At 41.4% G+C, this 10,816-nt stretch overlaps 1 protein-coding gene across 6 annotated transcripts in view; it reads right to left on the reverse strand.

Moving 5' to 3' along the window:
- mgat3b (beta-1,4-mannosyl-glycoprotein 4-beta-N-acetylglucosaminyltransferase b) overlaps positions 1 to 8,812 on the reverse strand; it is a 49,795-nt gene extending 40,983 nt beyond the window's left edge. For 2 of the 6 annotated variants that reach the window (XM_083522939.1, XM_083522941.1), the window contains exon 1: positions 7,761 to 8,812. The gene's annotated coding sequence lies outside the window, so the exon portion shown is untranslated. Of the gene's footprint in view, positions 1 to 7,321; positions 7,710 to 7,760 lie in introns of those variants that run through there. The other 4 variants (XM_083522938.1, XM_083522940.1, XM_083522936.1 and 1 more) reach the window with 3 other exon arrangements.
- Between the last annotated feature and the right edge of the window lie 2,004 nt (positions 8,813 to 10,816).

Below are 10,816 nucleotides of genomic sequence, written 5' to 3' on the forward strand. Positions count from 1 at the left end.
TCTCTTTGGGGTAATTTCCCACATAAAGTGGACCTTCTTTTGGTGTACTATAAAATTCAAATTTTTTTTGTATTTTTTTCATTCGAATGTAAATTAAATTATTATTGACTGAATAGAACTTGGTTTAAATATGACAGAAATAAGGCTTTGATTCTGTTTCAAGACGAGATTTGATTTGTAATCGCTGTTTTTCCAAGTGTGTGTGTGTGTGTGTGTGTGTGTGTGTGTGCGACTGCGAGTGTGTTCCTCTCCACGGCTTATATTTACACATCATCCCTGTAAGTGAACTCAAATAGAACGTTCCATCATCCATCCCTCTGTCTGCGCCGCACGGAGGTCAAAGCCGGGCCAGCACCATTTTCCCTGAAGTTGGTATGTTCGGTAAGGTGACACGTCCAGGACAAAAGGCAGCCAGGCAGAATGGCTGCTATTCTGCTGCCTGTGTTTTGACATAAAGCGTGTGTGCGTGTATGTGTTGGTGTGTGAGAAAAATAGAGAGAGAGAGAGAGAGAGAGAGAGAGAGAGAAAGAGAGAAAGAGAGAAGGCTGTGGTGCCTTTTATAGAAAGAGCTCAGGGACAAGTGTGAGCTGATGGAGCTGTTCCATCATTTCTGAAGTGCCTGGCAAATAGCATCACAGTGGCAAAGACAACTGAGGCGTTCAAAAAAGAGCCGCAGCACACCTCAGACTCTGTGTATGCATCATCTCTGATCCAGCTACGTTACTCGGGTCTGTTTTTGTCCTGAAATGTGTTGTACATACCCCAGTTGTATAGTCATAATGTGGAATGGATTACCACCCAAAGTCCTAACAGCTCATCACTCAATAAAACATTAAATCGAGTGGTTACAGCATCAGCCGGGGCTGGTAACCAATCAAATAAGTACTCCTGCTGTGACATGGAGCTCTGAATGTACATAAGGAAACTGTTGGAAAGAATACAGAGAATTTGTAGTGATTATATTACAAAAGCGAATGGTTAGACAAGATTAAGTTTGATTGTAGCTGCAATAGCAACCATCATAGAATTGGTACTGGTTTTAATGGTTATCCTGAGCTTGCAATGTCCCTTTGGTACTGGAATTTGTAGCATTCTCTGCCTAGCATGTTAGCTTAAATTAAAAGAAGCAATAAAACACTGTTTGCTACTACTGGACACCAATAGAAACATTAGGACATTGAACGTCTAATAAAGATTGCTTTGGTTTGACGATCATGATTTAATGAAACAACCAATTAGAAGCACTACACATTGGAAAGCATTTGGTAATTGTTCTCATTTAGCTGATGCTTAGCAGAGGTGGAAAAATTAAGAAAATATTCTACTTAAAGTAAAAGGACTGTTACTTCTATGAAGTTTTACTTAAGTACAATTAAATTTCTTCCCCTTTTGCATTATTTGTATTTCATTTTATATTTTACTCAGTAACAGATACGATTTAAAATGTAGTAAAGTACAATACTTCAAACAAAATATACAGAGTAAATTACCGATTTCAAAAACTACTTTATAAAGTATATTTACACATAAAAACTACTCGGTCACAGTAACGCAAGCAAATTACTAGTAACAGTATTTGGAGCGGAATCGCAACATATACATCGGAATTTCAGCGGCTAACGTTTATTTTTTGTTTAATTAGCAGGTGCCCAACTAACAAACGGGACTTTAAAATGTGGTCATGTGGTGTTATTTTCTTCATTTGCGTTAGACAGCAGGCTATTAAGGTACGTTCCAGATAGAAACTGAGGGAGAGGATGAACGTATTCTATTTACAATAGTCGCAAAATTTTTATCGATAATAAACATGCAGGAGTTTCCCGCCATCCAATTTAACAGCTATTGCAATTGACACTTTTTAATACTATCGTTAATTGCACAAGTTTAAAACATTTAGAGAAACACACACTATTCCCCAATGGCAGACACGTCAAATGATCAACCTTTCTATTACAGCCGAACTGTAATAGAAGCGAATAATTCTTCTACAAGACCCCATAAAACTGACCAGTTCACAAACACAAAATTAAACAGCTAGACCACACTGAGAGGGAAAAAAACAAGACAGAAAATAAACCAAAAAGACTACAGAGAAAACCAAATCCACAGCACCACAGAGCTAACAAGTGATTGCTAGCAGCCCTCCATTAGCATGCCATGATTTCCTTCATACTAATTAAGGCTTGCGCGCCTTCGCTTTTCGTTAAGCACGATAGGATGTAACTTTAGGTTGTTAATTGAAATACATAAGCAACATAATTGAATTAAAATGCAATCAAACAGCTACATTGTTGCTAGCGTAGCATGTCAAACAGTGGCCTAGCGCAACAGCAAATACTGAGGACAAATTTAGCCTCTTTTAATCATTTTGGTCTGTTCTATCATTAGTTTTAAGCCTTCAGGAGATCCAGAATTATTTTAAAGCAAGCCGTCTAGTGCTAGCGTTTAATCCCTCGGTATTCAGAGCTTTTTGCTGATTCCACTGAAGAAAATCTCCTCTCAGCAGGCCTCCTCCGAAATCTCCGCCATCTGCAGCGCACGCCACTTTTAACATCATCGCCGTTAAACGTTGCTCATCAAGACCAAAGAAATTGACCTACTTAATCAGAAATTGCTCCTGTAATCCGGACCCTTTGGACAATATTTCCATTACAATAGAGCTACACGATTTTCAATGTTTAATACCGAGATCATATCCATTCCTCCCAATGATTTCACCAAATTTTGAGAGACCTTAGAAGAACAAAGCAGGTTTTTCTTTCAAATCGAAAAAAAAAAAGTGTCCTCAGGTCTAAATAGTATTAATATAAATTCAAAATGCCAGAATTGCTGTCGATCTCATCATAGAGGCATCAGACTCCTTGCTGATAGAATTAACGAGTCGGTCTGAAAGAGTGCTTTCATCTCTCCTTTAACCTCTGCCATTCTTGCTATACCTTTCTCGTCGTTTTTCTAGTAAAAAGATGTGGCCACATTACATGCAGCAGTCATTCCTAGAGAACACACCTCAGGGTAAACAGAAAAGGTTGAAGAGAAGTTGGGAGAAGGTGAGAGACTTTGCCAGAGGCTCCGTTAGTCAGATGTCACATCAGATAGACGAAGACTGAGCGATACTTGAGCTGTAGCAATCTGCACACTGTTGCCCAACAGCCTCTAAGAAAATGTGGTCTAAAGCCCAAACTATGAATTTGAAATGCCAATCTTTGTTCAGCATTTACTGCCAACTGAGGCTCCATCCAGAGCAGGCATTTTGGACCAAATGAAATTACAAGATAAAGCTTTTTCTGAGTCCAGGTCCTGCAAGGCAATATCACAATTTCACTTTCTCACGATTCCAATACACCAAATACAACATTTAAAGCCCTTGTTTATTGGATGGCAAGTTCAATGAGGTATTTAAAGAGGTGATATGCTCTATAGGCTCTATAGGACTAATAAAAAATGAAAGAAGCGCTCTAAGGTTTGCAGCCAAATTAAAGAAAGTGTGAAACAAGTGATGCTAGCTTCTCTTCAAACTTCCATTGCATTTATGTTGCTATTGCAGTCTGGAAGTTGAGTCATATCAACAAAAATTCTATCTGGTTGTATCAAAACATTTCACTACTCATCCAAGCAGCTTCTTCAGGCTGAGGCAAGTGTCCACAAATTTGTATGCTCAAGGGATGTATATCCTCCCCTCCCGGAATAGCCTCGTTATTGGACAAGGGGAGGTAAAAGTTGGGAGGGATGTGTCAAGAGTAAGGGGAGTCATTTGGCTACCCCAGAGACAGAGAATGAAGAAGTGGATGATGGGGGTCCGTAGATGTAGCTTTTCTGATGGATATGTGAAGAGGTCTTGAACTTCTTAGGGATGGACATCCACCATTCCACCAGAAAAGCCACACCACACACCTTGTCCCTTAACAAGACTATCCAGGGAAGGGGAGGATCCTCGAAGTTGGAATCTTGTCAACTTCCCTCAGGCTGTAGAAGCTGCTCGGAATGAGTAGTAAAACGTTTCGATCCAACCAGACAGAAGTCCAGTCATCATAACTCAACTTCCAGATAACTGCACATGGATGACTACGAATCTTAACAGACACGTTGCTATTGTAGCTTGACGATTTTTGTCCTAGCTTAGTGTCCAAGTCAAGAGCGTACACTCTGTAAGTTGTAGCTTTCCTTTAAAAGACTAGAACGTTTTGGCGTAAGACCTGGTTATGTACCTCTACAAGAAGAAGAAACGCTACAACCAGAAAACCATGTCAACTGATAAGGGTTTTTCTCTGGATGATGCCGATATTTCAAAATCGGGGCAGCCGATGGCCAATACATAATGGCAATTTTTTTTGGCCGATATGTTTAACCAGTGTTGGGCAACGTTACTTTTAAAAGTAATGCATTACAATATTGAGTTATTCCCCAAAAAAGTAACTAATTACGTTACTTGGTTACTTTTTATGTAAAGTAGCGCGTTATATTACTTTTGCGTTACTTGTATCTCTTTCACGCCTTACAGGTGTAATATAGATAATTGCCATTAAGAAATAAGTTATATTAGGGCAAAAGACATGTGTGGGCTGCACACCAGTGATGTGGAGGGAGATCATACCTTTCGCTGTCAACTCATAAAACATCGTGCAATTCCGTAAATATGACCTCGTCCTCGTCTACATCATTCTCTGCTTCATCATCAGCTTGAAACATTCTGAACGCTTTTACAAAGTTCGCGCTATTATCAGTGACCGTGGCAGTTTATCTTCCCACAAAGAGCAAATGAGCTGTGAATTTGCTCTCTATCTCCGCTGCAATGGCATCGTCCATGTGTCTCCTACGGAAAACTTTTATTCTGAGCCGTCCATAGAGCTGCAGTGGTGGAAAGTCGGCAAAAGTTTTCTATATTTCTGTCTCCATTTCCATATATTCAACATTATACACACACACACACACACACACACACACACACACACACACACACACACACACACACACACACACACATATCTGTAGTGCTGTGCTTTGCATGCAGATGGGTTTTTTTTTTTGAAGTGGTATTTTTTGCAGTTGACAAGAGCTTTTCACCAACACATAATCTACACTTAACCATTATTCCTTTCTCCTTTTCCTCGACTATTTCAAAATAATAAGAATACTTCCATCACAGTAATGTAACGCCCTGGTTTGCCATCTCCGCTTCTGACCAGCTTCTGTTCCCGCAGCTCGCACGTACGAGTGCGCGATTCTACGTGACTACGTTCATTTTAATTCAGTATTTATTTTTTTATGCAAAATAATTTAACTGAAAAGTAACTCGCATTACTTAAAAAAAAAAAGTAACTCAGATATTAATGTGTAAATTTATAAAGCAACGCGCTACTTTACTCGTTACTCCAGAAAAGTAATATTATGACGTAACGCACGTTACTTGTAACGCGTTACCCCCAACACTGTGTTTAACCAATCTTTTGATTCATCTTATTAAATCTAACCGTTTGTTAATAAGAACGTATACAAATTTGCTTAAATTAAACATTTATTGACACACACAAGCCTCTCTAGTTAGTGCACTTGTTACCAGGTTTTAGTACCTGTGCCTTCCTGTAGCCTAAACTAAAGCTGGATGAAGGCTTGCTAATAATACAATTCCAAAAAGTTCCTCGCGTTCTCTCTCCAAAAGATAGCATTATTTTTTACATTTTATAAATGTAAAGCCTGGGACACATCCAGCCGACAGGTTGCTTGTTAATTATCGCGTTTAGAATGCAAAATTCGATCCAATGATTATATACCGAGTTGGAAAGCTTGCTCTTCAAAATGTTCCTGTCAGAAACCCAATAGAATTAAAGATTTGCAATGAAAACCAAGCTATTCAAATACTATCCGATAGTACACGGAGTGCCTGAGATTTAGGATCATTTACAGCCATTGTGGAGACAATTTAATGCTGCCTTTCACAGAAAAGCACTCGATTCAAACTGGGTAAATAAAACACTGATGTATAGGTGAACCGAGTAAGATGAGGCTCTACATCAACTACCTCCTCTTGATCATACGCACTCCTAAATACTATGTTCATGTTAAGAGGAAATCAGAGCCTGGCTCTAAACCACCTTTTTCTGATCTCCACTCCAGGGCTCTTTGCAGTTTCAAGGCTCCTCACATATCTTATCCAACCCACGTAGTGCTCCGTAATGAGCTGATGAACTAGATCAGATGTGTTGGGAGTTAGGAAACCTTCAAGCTATGCAAAGGAGTGAATCTCTGCGACTAGAGCTAGAGAAGGCCCACGCTCTCAGCTTCAAGTGGCCTGAAGGCCCAGGCATGTGTTATAGATACTTTGAAGAAGACTTTGAAGGCTAGGATGTAGACATGTCATATTTGGAACTAAGCATGATTTGTTTTTAGTCAGGAGCAGGATTTTGGGGTTACCTCAGGATCTGGCATTTTAGTAAAAATCCAAAAAAAAACCTCAACTCACCAGTTCTGATGTGTCCATGTTTGGTTTTTGTGCTCTGACTGGACAGTTTGCATGGTTTACATTCAGCTTTGGAAGTCAAAAACACCCACATGTATCTAATGATGCATCGCACGTGTGTCTACGAAGTGGGCTGTAAAAATATCATCACGAATGAAGATCAGGCCTCAATCCTGCTTTACGCTAAAAAGTTTGGGCTAGAAAGAAATCAGCCCTTTATACTGTAATGGAAGATTTTAGACAACACCCACAGGACCCACAGTGTTGAAACCGTCAGGGACGAATAAACAGAACAGAATGTAGAGTAAAAGTTACAAACAAGACACGATTTATCATCTCAACCATGATCATTAAGAATGCTGATCAAAAAGGGCACATCTGCGAGATTAAAACTTGCTTTGCTTGTATCATTGGTCTCTTTGTAACTTTTTTTGTAATTTCTTTCCTCGTTGTTAGAAGATTCCCACCACAAGCCCATGCTGTTTTGTTTTTTTTTCTTATGGAGACTGACAGTGCAGGAACTGACCATAACATTGGAAGTGTGATTGCAAAATAAAAAAGAGAAAAGCTCAAAAATGGCACATGGAATCAAAATCCAGGTATAGACATTAAGCGTTAAATATATACATCAATCATCCGAGACATTTTAGGAGGGTTTTGGAATCCCGAAGTTTAGGTAGGAATGGACGAATACCATCTCAGGGTCAAAGTATTCCCTCTGTCTTTCGGTACTAAAATATACAGATTTTGATCGACAAATGAAGTCAAATGATAACCAAATTTAAGCAAATTCCCCAAATTGGCATCCCACCTTCTACCATTCAATTTCCTGTTAACACTTATGCTACGGCAGCTGTTTCCACCAACCTCACGTCTGTATGTTCCCCATCTTCAAGGGTAAAGTTCTCACCAGTAGTGTGTAAGAGGTATCTCTGTTCTCTCTTGGCATAAAGCAACTACAGTATTTTGGACACGTTTCCTCTGACAGCTTGTCACCCGAAAATCATCTGGACCATCGCATGCTGAAAGTGCTGGTGAACCTCAACCTCAGGTTTCAATTTGTACGATCGTAACAAAGTAGCTGATGTCCATGTGACATGGTCACGTGTCGGTCATCACGTGTGCCCTCGCGATCGAGTTAAGGGTGCGCAATTGTAGTTAAATGCATGCACGTGCTTGCGTGTAGGTGTAGGCACGGTCACACTAACTAGATATACCAGTGTGCATGGGGTGTGTGTGTGTGTGTGTGTGTGTGCGCGCTCTCTCTCGTGCTCGCGATTAGAGTGTGTAAGGAGATGATACATACCCATCGCCCGGTTTGGGGGGTCTCCAGAGATTGAGTGAAAGCTTAAAAAAAAAAAAAAAAAAACGAAGAAAGATCCGGCCTTTTGTTTAGGCTCGAGCGCGGTGAAAGTCAAACCGACTTTGGGGGGGTCCAGATGCGGTCGCGTGCTTTTTGCGTAAACAAAAAAACCAAATAGAAATGTATATAGATATGTTTATTTGCAAATGTTGAAAAAGAGAAAGAGAAAGATAGATCTGGGCGGTCTGACGGCGGCCTGAAAGATGCCCGGTCCTCTGCAGGAGAGAACCTGCAGCACGGGGAGGCGCTTCTTGTTCACTGACAGCCGCGCGTGAACACGACGCCCGCGTGCGACCGCGCGCCGACGCCGCAGCCCTGGCGATGCCGCGCGCGGCCGATCGCCGTTGATGAGGAAGAGGGGGATGCGGCCATGCCCAGTTGCTTTAGCCGCTGATGATGATGATTAGGATGGTGATGAGGAGGAGGAGGAGTGACGGTGATGCGGACGGAGTGGAACACGAAATCGACGCTCGTGCACTTCAATGCACACTGATTCTTCTCTTTTCTCCGGGGTTTTATTTTTTCGGACGTCTTCACGGCGCCTTCCCTTTCCTTCCTTTGCCTTTTTTGCTCCGCGTGTGTTCGCTGCTGCTCCTCGCGTGACTCGAATCGCGACGAAAACGACGCCTTTCCGCTCAGCGCAGCAGCACCACCAACAACAGCTCCCCCCTCTCGCGCGCTGTTATTTTCATTCTCGCTTGAAAAGAATACGAGAGGGAGGGAGGGAGGAAAAGGGAAGGGAAGGGGCAACGCACGAGCCCCCGGCTCCTCCTCCTCTTCCCAGTTTGGTCCCTTAGCGTGCACGCACACACACACACACACACACACACGAGGTGGGGTATGTAGTGGAAGCAGAGGGGCGCGTGCCAAAAGCGAGCACTTGAAGCTACAGGACATACAGGAAGTCCATGACCGTGTCATTTCATATGATCAAGAAAAGCAACATTTGCACCAATGATATCAAACTCATTTCTCTATTAGTGTCTGGAGAAATCTTTACTGAATTACTGTTAAATAATAATAATAAAAGATTGAACATCTCTCATTTATTTGTCCAACAGTTTTCTCTTTTTTCCCCCCTCCCTTCAGCTTTTTGTGATTATAGTGGGTGGATCCATTCATTTAAGTTTCAAGCTTTGGAAATATTCGGGCTGTGAGGATCCGGAGGTGTGGAGGAGTTTCCTGGTCTGAAATTTCCCAACTTGATTGGTAGCAAAAGCTTCCCACAGTTATCATTTTACTAGCTGTTATTATTTATATCCACTGGTGGTGGTTTCCGTATGTTCTTTTCCAAAAAGTGGGTTGATGTATATGGGTCTACACAGTGCACATTGTGTAAAGTCATACGTGTTGACATAAGGGCACATTGTGTAGGTGTGTAAATAGGGGTACACAGTGTACATTTTGTAGACACATATAGGTATATATAATGGACATTGTGTAGTTATATTGAACTTGTTGACATTCTGTTGATGTTTACTGATGTACGGAGTGGAGATTATGTAGGTGTTTACTGACGTACGGAGTGGACATTGTGTTGGTGTCTACTGATGTACAGAGTGGACATTGTGTAGGTGTTTACTGATGTACATAGTGGACATTGTGTAGGTGTTGACTGACGTACAGAGTGGACATTGTGTAGGTGTTTACTGATGTACGGAGGTGGACATTGTGTAGGTGTTTACTGACGTACAGAGTGGACATTGTGTAGGTGTTTACTGATGTACGGAGGTGGACATTGTGTAGGTGTTTACTGATGTACGGAGGTGGACATTGTGTTGGTGTTTACTGATGTACGGAGGTGGACATTGTGTAGGTGTTTACTGATGTACGGAGGTGGACATTGTGTAGGTGTTTACTGATGTACGGAGGTGGACATTGTGTAGGCGTTTACTGATGTACGGAGGTGGACATTGTGTAGGTGTTTACTGATGTACGGAGGTGGACATTGTGTAGGTGTTTACTGACGTACAGAGTGGACATTGTGTTGGTGTTTACTGATGTACGGAGGTGGACATTGTGTAGGTGTTTACTGACGTACAGAGTGGACATTGTGTTGGTGTTTACTGATGTACGGAGGTGGACATTGTGTAGGTGTTTACTGATGTACAGAGTGGACATTGTGTTGGTGTTTACTGACGTACGGAGGTGGACATTGTGTAGGTGTTTACTGACGTACTTAGTGGACATTGTGTAGGTGTTGACTGACGTACAGAGTGGACATTGTGTAGGTGTTTACTGATGTAAAGACTGACACTGTGTATCACTGTCCCGTGTGTATTGGTCTATCCTTTAACCTCTACGCCCAGACACGGAGTTAAAAAGAGCTCGGAAACAGGGCATTTCTGTGCTCCATCAGCCGAAGTGTCTAACATGTCAGTGTGCTGCTGATGAATGACTTCTGCACGAAACGTCCTGTTTCTAATCAAGCGTTGTGAACACCAGACGTTCTCCAGCTTCTAAGATTATTAGTGTGGTAGCCTGCAGGTTTGGCCTGTCAGTTCGCAAAATTCCCATATGGCTGGCCACTATTAGAGTTCTTGTAAGGCCATTAGAGTGCACTTTATCTGCTGTTTCTCTTTAACGTGCAGGAAAGGGGCCGAGCGGGTCTGCTCAAACAAAACTGTAATTAGAGGCGCTTGTGTCTGGCATGTTCGCGTAGTGGAATGTGTGAGTGAGGTACAATCTAATATTGTGAGTCATGAGATACCTCAAAATCACGAGTACAGTGTTCTGCCTTAGTAGCATTTTAACATGATTAACATGGATGCTTCTTTCCATGTGTCCTGTCTGACGCATGGACAGAACTGAAAGTCTTATTTACTTTGAAAAATACAACATAGCTAAGAGTACGGACACTACACACACACTTGTCTACAGTCTCTTTTCATCCAAGTGTACTTTTTTTGTTCACATCCATTTTTATTCCCCCTTAAAACTTTTTGAAGTCTCTAAATATGACATTTCTTATCAATTATGATAATTTGGATAAAATCGGA

This window comes from Silurus aristotelis (genome assembly GCF_946808225.1).
Source record: "Silurus aristotelis genome assembly, chromosome: 2".
In the NCBI taxonomy this organism is placed as follows: Eukaryota; Metazoa; Chordata; class Actinopteri; order Siluriformes; family Siluridae; genus Silurus; species Silurus aristotelis.